Below are 18,051 nucleotides of genomic sequence, written 5' to 3' on the forward strand. Positions count from 1 at the left end.
CACTTCTGAGTGCTTGACTACATTACTGGACATAAACTACAATTTTGTAGCTATTGATCTTGCTTTCAGAAATGTTTGGGATTTTTTTTTGAGTGATGTTTTAACATGGTTCAGCACATGCTTGGTGGTGCAGAGAGAGGTGGGGAAGGACTATGTGTTTTGGCATCCAATGGCTGAGTGGTAGGGTCCCATTTTTACTTCAGTATCTTTGTTTAGAATCACTTTACACAAGCTCAGAGGGGAGCATGGAGTTGGGCATGTAAAGTTCTGAGCAAATTACATGAATTATTCCTAATAGCCTGTTCAGTATAGTCATTGTTTAACACAGTAAAAGACAACTAGTTATGGAGTCAGTCTATTTGGTGGAGAGCTAAGTTGGGAAGAAGTTGTGTAATAGGAGCTCTTAATAACTTGCATTGTCCTACCTGAGAGTAAATGGAGGACAAGTACCACATACTGAAGGTCTTTGTATCTTTACTTCCTTTTCCCATTTAGAGTGGTTTTGGTTGCTTCCCATTTGACACCTCTTCTTTAGCTGTGGAGAGATAAAAGGTTAAAACAAGTTCTGTGTTGCTTTTGCATTGAAAAAGTCAAGACTTTAACACAAGTTATGGCATGACTTAGTAGGGCAGGACAGATAGCTGTGTGCTGTTAACTTTTGGTTCAGAGAATGCAGAGAGAAGGAAAATATGTGCCCTGATGTAATTAGTGGGTAATTTCCTGCTACTTGCTGACAAGGCTTGAATGTTTGCACAAAAAGCAGGCTGTATCTTTGAAGAAGTTGCCTTGCCTTGAAGCCTTTTCCTACCTCCTTTTCAAACTTCTGTCTCTGGAGGATAATTTAATTCCTTCTTTATTCCTTGACTATTTATTTTTTGTCTTGAATGATTCAGCAGAAGAGAATTCATCTGCTTCCCTTAGAATTAGATGAGGGGATTTATAGGTATAGAAGAACTGCAAATCCTGTCTCCTTTTGTGGAGAATAATTGTAAAAGATCTTACACTAGCAGTGCCAGAACTTTTGAATTTTAAATTTTCACTGCTAAAATGGGTATTTCTTAGGTTGGAAATGCCACCCGCTCTAGTCCTCCCAAAATAATTCCAGTCTTGAGTCAGACATTACTAAGCTTCCTGCTACAACAGTCACAGATGGCAGCCTGTGCAAATAGATCTTTGCTGGTGTGGATTGGAAGAAGCAGTCTGGGGAGTATTTGGAGGCTTACCAGATGTTAACTATCTTTAGTTAGAGGTTGGTGAGTCTGCTGGGACTGTGTAACCTCTGCAAGAAGAGGTGATCCTCAGCAGGCTTCAGTAGACAGCATTTCCTATTTCGTGGTGAAATGTAACTCAGATTTGATCTCTTCATCATAATAAAAATATCATTAGAGTTTCTTTTGAAGTACTGGGAGGGAGTAGGTGGGGGAGGAGAAATCTAGTAAACTGAATGTAAAGCTTGCAAATGTTCCCAGGCACTGCCAGCTGGCTATAGATTTTTCTTGGCTCTTGTTGCAAGCCCTTTTGAACTTTAAGAAATGCAAAGGCCCATGATGGCCCCATAAGCAAATTCTTTGAGTGAAAGGATAACACTGTCAAAGCCCTTTGTGGTTTTTACATCAACTAAGCTACAAGTAAAGGTGGATATTTGTGGCATAAAAATACGAAGCTGTGTGCTTTGCAAAAGACTTTAGTCCTAGTTTACCTTCATTCACAGACTCCCTCGTGTCTTTGTGTCAGCGATCCAGTCAGACAAATCCCTCCGTCCCTTGACAAGCATATCAAGTGCATGCCTGCAATCTGGAAAGTCAGTTGATGCCATCTGGTCAAGTGCTAATGAGGCTGCTGGAATGCTAGTGTCAAATGTTACCTTAACCTAAACAGACTCCATGTGAGATGATGCTAGACTTTTTCCTGTATCTTTCATATATTGGCACAGTTGAACTCTGAACATGTGATTCCTCACTGAGTTTTATCAGCTGGTCTAGGTGAAAACGGGGGCATTCTGTACTAAGACCCTGTGCAGCAGTAGTATGTGAGTGGTATCAATGTGAAGAGACAGCCACATACTGAACAGTATGAAAAGACCAGTTCTTTCCTGTAGTAGCCCCAAATGAGAAGCAAGGAAAGCCTTTGCATCTGTTAGGTGCTCTTGAGCCTTCCACCTGATATTAGAGCTTTAGTTGTTTATTTCATGTGCAGCCTTTCACAAATGTCTTCAAATATTTTTTGTCTGTATGGAAGCCTGTGCCCTGATTTTAATTTGAAAAGGTCTGTAGGTGTGTCACAATTCTAGTGTGGCAGAACTTGCTGAAATTTTGGGTGGTAAGTGCTTAACCTATCTTGTATTAATATGGTAATATATGATAACATCATGTTTGAGTAGCCCCTCTTGAGTGCAGGTGGAAACAACTGGTGAGTTTTAGTGTAGCAATACTCCCAGTAGTGTGTGAAGGAAGTCCTATCACTCCTGCATTGTGGACTGAAATCTATTTCCTATGCTTTTGTTTTTTCTGAATTTTTTAAGTGGGAGGCCTGAGTTTGATTCTTGGTCACATTTGGAAGTCAGAGCAATGCCCAAAGCTAGACCTTTTCTACTTTGTGGGATGTGCTATCTCAGCCACTAGAAGTGTATCAGAATGACAGAGATAAAGGTACCGATTACAGAAAGTCATGAAGCCTCACAGAAAGAAGACTGTGGTGCCAGGCTGTGGGAGTATGAGTTTTCCTCTCCTCCACAGGGCTCTGACTGCAACATTGATCAGTGCTTGACTGCTTTTTAATCAAGTGACTTTGCTCTGCCCTTTGCTCCCTGCCTTAAGGGTGCTCCTGTGAAAAACCTGCCTTCTGCTGAGAGCAAGAGAAAAGTGACATGAAATCTCTTTGTACTAGTGCTCTGTTCCCTGCAGAGAGCAACAGGTAAAGGATCTTATTTATGTCTTGCCTTCAAGAGGATAAAGTTTGTTGAATTTGTTACAGTCTGTGACTTCAGGTATCTCCTCCTCTGCCTTCCAGTTACTGTTACTCTTTCTTGTTTTCAGGAAAATCATTCTTATCTTAACAACATGCGCTTGCTGCTCGCTGTTGCTAACTGATGAATAGCTAACGTTTTTCATTATTGAATATTGAGTTAACATGTCTGGCTCAGTTGTGTTCTGCCCCTGGAGCAGCAAAGATAGAATTAAATCCAAGCACTGAAGAGAATTTCAGTTTGAGAGATGAGGACTAACAGAAAAAGCACTACCGCTGCAGTGAATGCTGCTTATAAATTTTGTGCAAAAAAAAACGTTAGTGCAACATCACTAATGAAGTTGAAGGCCAGATTTTACACAGCTGCAAATAAAATTAATGCTGTGTTTTACTGTGTCTGGACTGATCTTTCCCACTATACATCTCATGTATTGCACAGCAGAGGTGGTAAGGATAGCTGCTGGTGTCTACCTGCCCACAGACAGGTGCAGTGGTGTTGGGGCTGTGCTAAGGAAAGTGATTCGGATGGATATCTTCAGAGGGATAAATCTACAGACAGGTTTTTACCAGACATGTTTATATATATATGTTTATATAATAAACATATCTTAATGTTTATTAGAGTTTCCTATTTGCGTGGCTAAGCAGTTACTGTTATGTGAAGCCAGAGGGAATGGGACACATCATTATTTATCTCAAGAGCAGTGGAGGGTTTTCACTCCGTGTGCCTGTGTGCAAGTCTGTACCATGGAGGAGTCCTGCATCTCCTTGCCTCTTCTGGTAGTATTTTGAGTGCCCTGGGAGGCCTACTAAGGGCTGGTTAGTGAGGCAGCCCTTACTTTCAAGAGCCAGAACAGCATTTGTGATGGCCTGCAATAAACTGAACTCAAGCAATTGAGCTCAGATATTGATTTATTAAGGAGTTTGGGCATTGGAAATTTTCATCCCTTGGGAATATCTGACTGGGAATGTTGCTGATACTGTTGGATGCTTTGCTAAACCCAAGGGAGAATCAGGTGTGGCTGGAACACTTCACACTGGTGAAGACTGAGCAAAAAAGTTGTTGAGTACCTTGGCCTTCTCCATGTCCCAGGTAAGCATGTATCCTATTTCCTTACCAAGGAGGACCCACATTTTCCTTTTATCACTGATGTACCTAAAGAAGGTTTTCTTGTTGCCTTTGACATCTCTGGCCTGATTTTAATTTTTAATTCTCTTGAGGCTTTAGCTTTCCTAACATGACCCCTGGTTACTCAGACAATCTCTCTGTATTCTTCCCAGGCTACCTGTCCTCACTTCCACTCTGTGTAGGCTTCCTCTTTGTGTTTCAGTTAGTCCAAGAGTTTGTTGCTCATCTGTGTGGGCTAGTATACCATAGCCTCTGGAGGCTGTCCCTCTTCATCCAGCAAGGGCGGCTGAAAGTCTTTTGAATCAGCTCTTAGGTGCTACAGTGTCTCAGGCAGGCATGTTAACATAATAAAGAACTTTAGCTTAATTGCCAACAGCTACTGCAACCTGCTGATGGCCTGAGCTGCTCCCGTTTGGTCCGTGCATCAGAACCCCAGTTTGCACAGAGTAGCCTGATTTAGATGATGTAAGCAATATGGCTACACAGCTTCCACTTGGTTTTCAGGGTGGGCAAAAGTTATTTATGCCCTTCTGTATAGGGACTATGCCTTTTTCCTCTTACGTGGAAGAAAACTATGTACTTACTTATTTTTCCCTTTCCTAGAGAAAGCACTTCTACTGCATTTATAGTGTTTACCCTTTCCTTTTGAATTCCATTAATTTATGTTTGTTTTCACTTCTCCATCCCCAGTGTTGAATCCTACCTTTTCTACTAACTTTTCCTGAATGGCTCTATTTCTCCCTTGAATTCTTTTTCTGGCCTCAAAATTATTTGCATATGTTTACAGGGAGAGTAGATATGTATGTAAATGGAATTGTCTTTGCCATGGTAATATGATCTTCAAAGGCTTGGACTGCAGTCACTTTACTGCATTCTTTACACAAAATGTTTTTCTTGGCAAGTTGCTGCCAACAAAGTTGCTGCAAGGGCCCAATCCTGCTAATTGCCTCCTGCTCCCACTGAACTCATGGGGCTTATATGCAAAAAAAAAAAAATCCCCCAAACTTTCAAATTAGAGTTGTGTGTTCTTTACACAGTTATGTTCATGTTCTACCATTTTGTCCTTTCTTTACTGATGTGATCTGGAAGTGATCATTGGTTCTTAACTTTTCATGACCATTTGTTGTGTGTTAAAATACAGGAGTCTGTAGCAATGGAGGGGGGTAGCTAGGTTCCAGTCCAACATGGAAACGGTGGTTTAGGAGAGGTCTGCCTTTATGAAGGTAGTCCACAGGGAGTCCTGAGTATGAGACATCACTACCTCTTTTTGTACCTGTTTTTTATCTTTACCAGCAAAGCTGGTCAGTGTGTGCTTTGCTGTGGGCTGCAAAATCATGAGCTGTGGTGGGTAAGGAAGTTGTACACCCCAGGGCTGGGGAGAGAGGATACGTAATCTCGTGAGCAAAGCAGGAAAAGAGTGCATTAGTGCTATGTGTCATCAGCTTGTATTGGAAGCCCCACCACAAAATTCTCAGTGGAGTGGACCTATGCCTTCCACCAGAGTAGATCTGAGAGGTGATAAGGTGAACACACACGTGATTCTACTGCAGTGTCCTCAAGTCTCTCAGTCTAAAACCTTTTCTGTGTTCTAATACTTTCCTGATCTTGGGACTGTGGAAGATGGAAAAGAACCCCCTGCTACTGCCCTTAAGTCCCAATCCTGTTCTTCCAGTAAGAGGTCACATATTGGGAGTTACCCAGGCTCCCAGCCCTCTGGGTGCTTGCTTAACAGCATGACCCCTCAAACCTTAGCTGGAAAAACTGTGAGCATAGGGGGCAGACAGATAATTCACAAGCCTTTTTTGTAGCTATCAGAGCTACTGTCTTACAAATATAGCAGCTATTCATTAGGGAGTATTAATTGGTATAGTCATACGTGCTACTCTCTATTTGCTCTGGAAACTGAGAGAAGCCATTTATATGTGTTGAAGTATAAACTTCTGTAACAGTGGGGGGTGTTCTCAAAATCCCACTTACCACAGGCAGCTGGCCCCAGTTTTTTTCCTGCTTGAACATATGTGGAGTACTGTGGTTTACCCAGGGCTCAAACTAGTCTAGCTGTTTAAGGTAAAAATCAGAGTTGTTTATTTAGAAGCTATTTTTGATATCACAAAAGTGATATCAAAAGGTGTTTCAAAAAGAAATAATTTGTGAAGATGCCTACCATGTGGATAATTCAGCACTTACGTTGTTGTGAAGTGTTGAGATGTGACTCTGAAATAGTCGCATGTTTTACTCAAGTCAAGAATGCTGCAGGCAATGGCAAGAACAGAGAATTTCAGTAAGGGGAAAGTGTGTTAATTATCCATGCAAGATGTTCACACTTGCTGCTGTGTTTCATATGTTTTCATATCTGCTGAAGCAAAGCAAGAAAAGTGTTGTGCTGGGGCAGTGTGCATGCATGGCTTAGAGCTGAATAGATGTAAATGGTTAAAAAGGGGTTCTCTGCTAGAGAGGAGGAGGGGAAAGTAAGAGTGCATTCCCAAAAAAGTACATTCCCAAAATAAAAAGCTTACATCATGGACCTCTTCAGTTTTCCCACACTTCTTTCCTAATTATTATCCTGCAGGACAGCTGATCTATTTCAAACAGGAAGCTGTTTACAGATAACACTTGCAACTGTTTTGTCTGATTTGTTGAACTGTCGAAAAGCAAAAGACAACCTCTTTTCAAATTAAAAACTGTCAGACTTCTGTAAACAGCAGCAATGAGGTTCATCTGTGCAGTGTCCCTGCAGGCACAGAGCATTCTGCAGTTCCCATTTTCTCAGCAGCCATAAGGTAAGAGACTTTTATGCTTTAATTCTGTAGAAGCAAGTAGAGGAAAAAGTCTGTGTTTGTTAGGGGGCTGCCTTGTATAAGACAAAATATGATTGACAATCCCCAAATAGTAAGGGAAGGTAAGGAAAAAAAGAGCTTGATATCTATCGGGTAACACTGGACCTTTCTACTGTGAAGCACCCATGTGGGTTAGATCACTGAATTCCTGTTTCGTTTAAGGGGGGTTGTATTTAAAATATACAAATGCCATTGGAAGAGCTCACTTTCCATTTAGCAGGGAAGGACAAAGCAGTATATGAATTTTAACTTTTTCTACAATTGAAACTTATTTTACTTCATTAACGGGTTGTAATTACTGGTAACAGATATAGGCAGTTCTCTGTTTTCTGCTTTAAAAAGTGATCTTTTAATACAGCTGCAAGGCTGGCATTGCAGAAGTGAAACATGACAGAAGGTCCAGTAAGAGCTGGAGTTACACCACTGGATAATTAAGAGCAATCTCAATGAAAACCAAATCATGTTGGAAGTAGTACTATGCAGAAATGCTTAATGAGATATAAGGATGTATAAAGATAAAAAATCTTGTTCTAAATGAGCAGGAATATGAGAATAAACCATACTTTGGTAAGCAGAAGGGCATGTATGTCTGCTTTTCAGTTGTGAGCTATGAAAAATTGAGATTCATAAGGGATTTGTGAGTTTCCATTCTGACCTCTGTGCGTACATATATATGTGCTCAGTATAGGCAGTGAAATTCTGAAGGGGGATTGTTTTCGAGCGAAATCAAATAGATGTGGAGAATCTTACCCAACTTTACTTGCCATATAGTGAAAGAGAGCAACTGGACTGGAAATACTACAACTTTGACCCTTGGGTATTGAAAGATTTTTAAAATATGGCAAATGTAAAAACTGTTGCCCTATGTTTTCCTCTCTGTAGCTGAGATCTTTTATATTTCATATCTATATAATTGTTTACATGATCATGAACATTTAAGGCATTATAGTGATCAGAAAATACAATACAAACACTGATTTAAAGGTCTCACTTATAACAGTGATACCATCCCTAAAATTTTAGTATGTTACTTATGCAGCATCGGTAAGGTATTCTGATGTTGTAGACAAGAAGTTAGACTTCCAAGCTGAGTATTCCTTTTAAAAATGTTTGGACTGTCTTTCATAAAATTCTTAGATGTATTTGTTACAATGAAATTATTGTTTGGATTAATGTATGAAAGAAAATATTTAACTTAAATTCATAGTCAAAATGGCATTTTAAACATGGCATAGTCCCAGAGTCAACAGAGAATTGCAGTGTGGAAGCAGCAGAAATCTACTGTGTAATTTGTAACTGTACATTATGTTCAAAACTATTTTTTCTGATTACTTTTGAGTGATTTTACACTGTTTCTAAAGCTCTTATTTAGTCATCTTTAGGGCTGTTCAGAAACTCTTGAGCCAGAATCCTTTTAAAGGAGGAAGACTTCTGGCAAAATACCTTTTTAAAGTAAAGTGTCAGTTCTCTGGGATAGTTTAGTTCTTTTGTCACATTATTTTGGCTGAAAACCAGGAGCGTTTAGCCAAAAATATTCTCATGGTTTCTCTGGGGAAGCGTAGTTTGTGCTTTGCACTGCCTTTCACTACTGGCTGAACTTCACAGCTGAACCATGCTTCCCATACAGCTGTGTGGTCAGGGTCTGGCTATTTTAATTTCCCTTGATGAAAGGAGTGTTAAGATGTATTTTGGAAAAGGTAGTCTAGTGAAAGAGGCACAGACTGGGCTCATAAGGCATCAGCTGGTCAATAACTAGTTGGCAGCTTCTTAAATTTCGACTCCTTCCTTCTGTTTTGCACGAGCCATCCTGTTTTTCAGCTGTGAGAGTAGGACCCTTCAAAACAGAGTAATATGTCAGTAGAAGGTTTAAAGCCTTTTGACGTTTTTATCCATGCAAACAACTGTACATGTTTCTAAGGCTTTGTTAGTGCTTCTGCCAACTTTTGTGCTAAACGTGCTCCATTTTATATATTCAGAACAGAAAAACGCAAGGGAGCATGGCTGAATTTTAAGATCTTTTAAGAACTCTGAAGTCAAGAGGCAAACAACCTAGTAGGAACCTGAAACTTTCGAAAGAGGCGATTTTTGAAAACCCAGCAAGGTCTCATCTCACCCATTTAAGTGTCTCTTCAGAAAAATGTAGTCCTGGGTGATTTGCCTTTAGTTGTATAAGATGTCTGTAGACAAGAAAAGAATGGAAGTTGGTCTGCTCAAGTTCTTTGTTAGTGCACCAGTCTCTTACTTGTTCATTAGGATCCAGGGTTCCTTAGCTGCTGGGACTGTTCGAATGCTACTGCCTCAAAACTGTATCAGAAGGTTAGTTAGAAGTTCCATAGGGTGTCCTGGAGGCCAGGACAGAGCAGTAAGACAGATGGTGGGGAGTTTTAGGGTTTACATTGGTTTCCTTCTGCAACGAATCATAGAATGGTTTGGGTTGGTTAAAAAATCATCTAGTCCAATAGTACAGCACATGAGTGAAGCACAGACATGAACAAAGTGTCACAGTGCTGCAAGGTCGATACCAGGCTCCAGACCAAGAATCAGCAATGTTTAGCTGTTATATGGAGTGAATGGAGAAGACCTATGTGCTGAAGAAGGTGACTCACCACAGACAACCAAGTGTGTGAGGGCCACAGCAGCTGTCTGAAAATTGTTTGTGAGAGAGGTCCTTCATGATTCCCTCTGCTGGATGCAGGAGTGGATAAATTCACTATCTCTAGTGCCAAGTGCCTGGAGAAACTCAAGTTCCAGGAGGTGGAAGCTTGCCTTGAATGTGTGTGCCCAGTTTTCCTTCAAGCATGGAGGCTTTGAAAAATGGCTCTGAGAAAAGAGTTTTGTACAGTTCTCTTTGAAAAATGAACTGCTGCTACCCAACTATCATGTAATAACATACTGTCTGGGACCACTTATCTGGGAAACAGGAGATCCAGATGCAGCTCATTGCACTGCTTCAAACCCCCACCTCCCATCTGCTGAAAAGGTGCCCTTGTCTCTAACCAACATAGTAATTTGGAAATGGGACCACTGTGGATTGTGTCCACAGCTCCCAAGGCAATTTCGGATTGTTGATACTGCTTTGAATTTATACAAGAAAAAAGAGAAGGTCTAAACAGTCCAGGGAAGTCTATTCCTTTGGCATGAGAAGCTAGCCTGCATAAGAAGCTAGCTTGCAAGAGAATGGCATGTCCCCACCATGTTTTAGAAGGGAATGGCAGTGTTTTCTATCCTTCCCGTTTATCATGTGCTTAGAGGAGACTGAATGAATTTGGGTATGTTTTCTTGATGGGCATAAAAGGACTAGGTGGGAGAATAGTGTCTTGTTCTCTTCAGGCAAGATGTTGACTATCCCTGGTCTGTGCACTTAGAAAAGCTTAGGTGCTCAAGTTTTCCAATAAAACCACAGGAACCTACTGCCTCTTAAGGTGGCTGAATTGTTAGGAGATGTTTTTGGATGCTTTGAACATGGGATGAGGCCACAGGTACAGATTCAGTGGTAGTATTGACTTAAGCAGCTCTCATCTGGAGGTTTAGGGGTGAAGAATGTGGGCAAAGGATGGAGAGTGGAAAGAGAAACTGCCTCAGCTTTGACTGGTTTTTGAGTAGGGATCTTGAAGAGCAAAGCTGTGCACACATAGGTGTGCTTAGGTTCCTGGTGCCTGTCTTTGTCTAGTCTTAAGCGTGGCTCACTCTGTGATTATTTTCTTTTTGTCTTGCTTACTAACTGCAGAATAAGTATAAATAATAACAAGAAAACATTCCTACAGACAACACTCTAAGATTTTCAGTTTAATTTGAGTGATTATCAGGCTTAGTTGTGGATCACCCCAAAATCTCCTGTTATGGTGCTGATGATTTTAGCAGATACTGAAACTTGCTGAAAATAGGCATGCATTTATGCATCTTTAGTGGACTCTTTAGAAATGATCCATGGGCCTTCAAGAGACCATGGATCAGATGTTGATTTGATCTCCATGTGGTCTGAATGCCAGGGTCAATCTGCTCATTTGGAAGGACAAAACAATATAAGTGATTTTATAATTTTTATTCTACTTGTAAGTAGAATTTTTGATTATCATCAGAGAAAGATTTGTAAGAGATCATCTAATTTTTGGGAATTAAAACAAAGAGCTTTTAAAAATTCTTATGTGAAAGAACTGGAAATGTTAGATGGCACAGTAATTATGGCCAATCAAGATAAAAACATCAGACAAGAATGTAATGAAGGCCTAGCCCAGAGAACAGCAAAAAATGTCTTATTACATAGGAAAAGAAAAATGTGTCTCAATGAACTTCCTTGTCAGAATGGTGTTAATGAGAAAACAGGTCTCTGATGGCTCACTGGGGTAGAGCTACGTTCAGGAAATGTTAAGGAAACAGATACTGAGAACATGTGGCAGAGCAAGAGAAGGGCTCATCATGCATGCTGGGGAGACTCCAGGGCAATGGATCTGTAGGCAGCACCCGCAGGTGCAGTGAACTCAAAGTTTAAAGCTAATGTGGAGATAAAGTGAGGTGATGTAACAAGAGCTGTGTTAAGAGCTGCAGCTGAAAAACCTCTTTATTGGAGATTTTCTTCTTTTCCTCTTCAATATCATCACAAATTGGGTTTGTTCAACCTGGAGAAGGAAGGCTTTGGGGTGATCTAATTGCAACCTCCCCAGTACCTGAAGGGAGCCATCAAGAAGGATGTGGAGAGACTTTTTACAAGGGCATGTAGTGACAAGACAAGGGGGAAAGGGCTTCAAATTGAAAGAAAGTAGGTTTAGATTAGATATTAGGAAGAAATTCTTTACTGTGAGGGTGGTGAGGCTCTGGAATATGTTGCCCAGGGAAGTTTTGGATACCCCATTCCTGTAACTGTTCAAGGCTAAGTTAGGCAGAGCTCTGAGCAGCCTGGTCTAGTGAAAGGTGTCCCTGCCCATGGCAGGGGGATTGGAACCAGGTGATCTTTAAGGTCCCTTCCAACCCAGGCCATGTGTCAGAATTGCCTTTCATATAATTTTGGCGCGTCGAAAAGTCTTTAGTCACTCTCTACTTTTTATGACTTATGTAAAACCCATAGAATGTCTTTGTGGGTACCTGGCATCCAGCCAAGATCAACTCACCACATCTGGTCTGACAGTTTTTACTCTGTCTCCTAAGCAACCCTGTGTTTAAACATGCATTTTCCCATTCAGATTTAATTCACACGTGATTGCATTCCCATTGTTCCTTAATTTTAGGGAAGGCAATGTTAAATGTTGCAACTACAGTGTTGGGTACGTGGAGTTTCCTCTATGTGTAGAGTTGGTGCCATCATTTTGGCAGCACTGAGTAACTGCGACACATGTCATTTTTGTCCTTCATTCTTCCTTTTCTTAAGTCAACTGGCAGATGTTGGGATTTCAGGTTAGTGTACTCTTTAACTCCTCTGAAGCCTTTTATTTTACTGGTAGCTGCAAAATCAAAACAGTAGCATTAGTTTTTTTCCTGTACATGCCCTATAAATTCTGAACGGACACAAGTGGAGGTTCAAGTGATCACTGCTTAGCTGTTCTGCAGCTTCTTAATTTGTGCACAGCTGGCCTGTGGTCATGTTCTAACTGTGTGAAAGGTGCATCTGCTGCTATTCTTAGAGAATTTGCTGAGTACCAAAGCAGATGGAGATGCCAGTAGTTATCACTTACTAACATAGCTTGTTGTATTATTCCCTAGAAATGTACATTATTAAAATAGAGAAATCTCTCAGGGCAGTTGGTTAGATGAAAGGACTTTAATGAAAAATTCCCAAAGGGAGTTATCATCCTAAAGAATCTTTTGGTAGCAGAAGCATCATGGTATACAGGTCAGGGAAGTAGCACCTTCAGGTTATATGAATTCAGATAAACACGCTTGTTTTCAAATTGTGTTCAACACATTCTGTCTATTTTTCCTGAATTCATATTTCTTTTTCAAACTGAGATGAGATTGTCAAAAGCATCTCACACTGAATACAGTCACTTTTACTCTTTTTCATTTTTAAAAATATTTGTCAACTGGTGCATTGTACATAGCAAAGGATTTTGAGCACAGGTGTTGTGGTCTGTGTAAGAGCTGCTGTAGGAAATTTTGCCACTGGAAGATATTCCTTCAGCTAGGTTCCATTTGGCATGCCTTTTAAGTAGGGTTATGACTATTGCTACTGATATTAGACTGATTAGTGAAAGTCTGCTGTAGCATATTAGTGTGAGAATACTTTGACTTCTGAGAACTTTGTCAATGTCTAGTTGTCTGCTGGAATTGTGTCTTTGTGTGTGCTTCTACTGAGTCACATCAGACCCATAAAACCCTGTTTATTTGCCCACTGCGTTTTGCTTCTACAACCATTTCTGTGTACCAACCATATATTTTCTGTTAACGTGGGGAGCTGTTTAGATAGGTTCCCCTTTCTTTTGCCTTCTTTCCCTTATCTGCACTTGGAAAGGTGTGTCAACACTCTAAGAAAAAAAGGACATTGGGTAGTACTATTGCTATGAAGGTCAGCTGTCATTTCTCCATTGAAGATATCGTAGAATCACAGAATGACCTGGGAAGGGCCCCTAGAAGGGACCTTAAAGATCATCTAGTTCCAGCCCTCCTACCATGGGCAGGGACACCTTCCACTAGACCTGTTTGCTCAAAACCTGGTCCAACCTGGCATTGGACACTTCCAGGGATGGGGCATCCACAACTTCTGTGGGCAACCTGTTCCAGTGCTGCACCACCCTCACAGTAAAAAATTTCTTCCTAATATCTAATCTAAACCTACTCTGGTTTGATACCTTTCCCCCTTGTCCTGTCACTACATGCTCTTGTAAAAAGTCTCCACATCTTCTTGTAGGCTCCCTTCAGGTACTGTAAGGCTGCAATTGCAATTAGGTCACCCTGAAACCTTCTCTTTTCCAGGTTGAACAATCCCAATTCTCTCAGCCTTATGTCACAGGAGAGGTGCTCCATTCCTCTGATCATCTTGGTGGCCTCCTCTGGACTTGCTGTGAAAGGTCGATGTCCCCCCTGTACTGGGGTCTGCAGAGCTGGAGGCAGCACTGCAGGTGGGGTCTCATGACAGCAGAGTAGAGGGGCAGAATCAACTCCCTCGACCTGCTGACCACACTGCTCTTGATGCAGCCCAGGACACGTTTGGCTTTCTGGTTTGAGTGCACATTGCTAGCTCATGTCCAGCCTCTCATCCACCAGCACTACCCCCAAGTCCTTTTTGGCAGGGCTACTCTCGATCTGTTCATCCCCCAGCCTGGATTGATACTGGGGGTTACACTGACCCAGGTGCAGCACCTTGCAATTGGTCTTGTTGAACCAAGGGTATTCCCATGGGCCCATTTCTTGAACTTGTCCAGATTCCTCTCGATGGCCTCCCATCCTTCAGGTGTGTCATCTGCAAATGTCATTAAAGAAGATATTAAATAAAACTGGTCCCAACACAGACCCCTGAGTGACACCACTTATCACTGATGTCCATTGGGACGCTGAGCCATTGACCACAACCCTCTGGATGGAACCATCCAATCAGTTTTTTATCCATCTAACAGTCCACTCATCGAATTCATCTCTCTCCAGTTTAGAGAGAACAATGATGTGGGGGACTGTGCCAAAGACTTTACAGAAGTCCTAATAAATGACCTCTGTAGCACTTCCCTTGTCCACTGATGTAGTCACTCCACCATAGAAGGCCACTGGGCTGATCAGGCAGGACTTGCCTTTGAAAACCTTTAGGAAAGTTTCAGCATAGGATCACATAGAGAGTGTTATTTCATCTCCCAGCCTGAGAACAAAAAGAACCTTTTGTTGAAATTGCATTGATACTGCCCCAGTTCAAATGCCAGATTTTGATCATGCATGCTTATGTACCATGGTGTTTTGTTATGTTGAGGATATAATTCCAAGAAGTATGTGCTTGTCATTTGAGGATAACACCCTTGGATCATTTCCATGACTCTTAGTGGCTTGCATGCTATTGCAAAATGCCTGATGTCGTTCTACTTCCTATGGTCTGTATCTTTTGCTGGATATTATTTTCCATTGCAGCCTGGTATTTTGCCATATCTCTCCTCCTTTTAAAATGTTCCCACTCTAATTATGTGCTGGACTTTTTTTTTTCTGGTGAATTTAGTCCTTTGTATTCTTTCACTTATGCATCTTTCTGCTTTCTGTATGCTTCTGGCATGCGAGGGCACAGTTTAGCAACACACTGAAGGCCATCTCAGCTGCTGCCAAGGGCATTTCTTTCCTTACCTGGCATAATTTTTGCAGGAATGATGGCCATTTTACCCTCACCAGGAACCGAGAATCTAAATCAACAGAAAAACAACATTACAGAAAGAAGAATAGCTTACTACCTGTGCTAGCTCATGATGGGATCAGCTGGCAGTTGGTGACAGTACAGAGAAGGGGAGGGTAGTATGTGACTGCTGTAGGAAGCCAGGCTGCTGTTAGCCCACCCATAGACTGACATAGGTAATTAGTGATGGTAGGACACTCCTCACCTACCTACAAGGCTGAGCTAGTCGTACTGGGCAATGAGTAGGTACCTCCAGAGTCAATTATCTATCCTGCGTTGAGATGAAATGTATCCACGTGCCAAGGTGCCTTTCTCTGACTTGGTAATGCAGGGAGCTCAGGGTGGTTTTCTCAGACTGACCACCTAAGCCTGAACAGATAAATCCCACCCAAGGGTCTGTTTATAACTAGCCTCAGCTTGAGGTCTGTATCTAAACAAAATTGTTCTGATAAATAGGCATCTGCTAATGCCAGCTGTGCTCTGTCTTGTGGTTCACTTTTTGAGGTGTCATACTTGCAGTGTTGGGAGGAACTGGGCAACAGTCTTTATTCTTAGGCAGCTTCCCATTATTTTTAGAACCTCCTTTAAAAATAGCTGTCACTTATCTAATGTGTGAGAAAATGGGGACAAAAGCTGTTTCTGCTCTGTGTTTGTTCTCCTCAGTAGGATGCTGTGGCAACCAAAAGCAAACATTTTTCCTGTCCACTTGCCCTCCGGAATGGTGCTGTTGGTCATCTGTCCTTTCTCTGTCAGACCTCTGGTTTTTCACTTTTGCTTTGTGTTTTTCCAACTAGTGATCTACATTCTAAGTCTCTTATCTTGTCTTTCCCTTCCTCTAGCCTCATAAACTGCTTTGCTTAGATTTTGTCTTCTGTCTGGGCATTCCTGATCTACCCCTGTGTTTATACGTGAGTCCATTGTGGGACATGAAAACAGAAAGCAGGGAAGGGAGAACACTAATTTTTCCCCTTTTTAATCTAGTGTCCTACCACACTAAGCTTGAGCTGGCTTCATCATCAGGCTTCTTCCCTACTTCCTTCCATCCTTTAATGTGGCATGCCTGAGTGCATTCTAATTTCACTGACTGCGTCCACCCAATATTAGCAATTACTCTCCTGGGGATCTGGAGCTGTGGGTTCAAATCCTTTTAAGTTAAGGATGTTCCATAACTGGTACTTCACACTTTTTGGATCAATACTTGAGTGGCATTTCTGTTGTGCAAAAGGCAAGTGCCACTGCTGCCATGGCTGGGATGATCAGATGGGGCCTTGATAGACCTTTCTGCCTGTTCTCTGTGCCTCCAAAAATGTAGCTACAGGACTAGGACCACCCTCCCCATGCACAGTTTGCCTTTTGAACCTGTCCAGTGCCCTCAAGAAAACAACTGTCAGACCCCCCTAGGAAAACTTCCAAGCACCTGGAGAGTGATAATGTGTTGGAAAGTATAAGTTGCTTGAATGGGTATTAACCACTTAAATACTGCACAAATACCCGAACTTCTGCAACCAGTCCTAAGCCTCTGTGGACGAGAAGGGAAGAAAAGCAATGCCTTAAAGCTTCATAAATAAAATTACAAATGCATATGTGCATAATATATATTTATTCATGTAAAGAAAAGTACCCTGCAACATTCTCCACAGTATTCACTGTTTCATGGTGAATCCTTAGTGTTTTATTTCCTACAGAAATAAAACTATGTGTGGGAATAGCATCAGGTACTCATGTCAATGCTTTGTAGGAATGGGGCTGAACTGAGATGGTTTAGACATAGGTTTTAGAAGAACTGACACCTACATTTGAACCCTGGTAAGTTTTTTGTTGGTGGTGTTTTTGTGGGCTTTTTTTGTGTGTGTTTGGGGTCTTTTTTGGCATTTTGGGGAGGTAAAGAATACAGAAAATTTGATCTGACATATATTAAGGATGGCATCCAAAACTGCAAACTGTTTTTGTAAAATATAGCTGCACACAGCAGAGATCTTGTAATCTAGTAGGAACTTTGATTTAAACATTGCAGGAGAAATTCTCTTTAGTTGTATCTGACCAACATTTTACATAAAGATAAAATTCTACTTGAGCATTATTTTCTAGTGACTGAAAAACCATAGAGAAATATTGTGGAAAGATTTGGCACCTGGGTCCCATCTCCCTCTAGTTAAAGGTTTTGAAAACATACTTACCCCCTTCTGGCACTATTTTGATCTTACCCTGAAGCCCTGATTTTATATTTTTAACACAGATTACAGTAAGTTAATTCTAACATGAATTCATTGACTTCAGCAGAACAACATCAGGAAAAATTTGTCTCAATTTTTACATTCTTCTTGATGAAAAGTGAGACTACTATTCCTACATATGTCAAAGGCATTGTACAGGCAGAACTAATAGTCCCTTATACCTCACAAATATTGGCTGAGGAAACGGCTCTATTGTGCCAGAATTAAGTGCACTTCGGGGAGTAACCAAAGACTTCCTATCAGTTAGGTTTTTAGGTAATGCTAGACTCACTCTTTTGTCCTCTACAACAAACGTTGCTGCTCTTCAGCATCATCAGGACCTGTTATATCTCTGCTTTATACTACTCCATGCTCCATAGATTTCACAGAGACTTGGTAACTGCAGCAGTTATGGTCCTCTTTTTCTGCAATTCTACAGTATTAATATTTAGGGATTTTTTTTCAGTCTTTCAAGTCCATTGCTTCAACCTTTAAATCAACATGTAGAATTTAACTTGAGAGCATTGCAATGTTACGATAATGATCATTGTTTAAACAGCTTTGTAACTGATTCTGATTTTTATAGTCTAGCTAAGTGGTGAACTCTTGATTACC

General features: G+C 41.1%; 1 protein-coding gene across 5 annotated transcripts in view; it reads left to right on the forward strand.

Moving 5' to 3' along the window:
* Positions 1-5,842: 5,842 nt before the first annotated feature.
* The window catches only part of COLEC11 (collectin subfamily member 11), a 37,652-nt gene continuing 25,443 nt past the window's right edge, over positions 5,843-18,051 (forward strand). For 2 of the 5 annotated variants that reach the window (XM_027641094.1, XM_027641096.1), the window contains exons 1-2: positions 5,843-6,873; positions 16,909-17,029. The gene's annotated coding sequence lies outside the window, so the exon portion shown is untranslated. The remainder of the gene's footprint in view (positions 6,874-16,908; positions 17,030-18,051) is intronic. The other 3 variants (XM_027641095.1, XM_027641093.1, XM_027641097.1) reach the window with 3 other exon arrangements.

This window comes from Corapipo altera, unplaced genomic scaffold, assembly GCF_003945725.1.
Source record: "Corapipo altera isolate COAL_440 unplaced genomic scaffold, ASM394572v1 46, whole genome shotgun sequence".
Lineage (NCBI taxonomy): Eukaryota > Metazoa > Chordata > Aves > Passeriformes > Pipridae > Corapipo > Corapipo altera.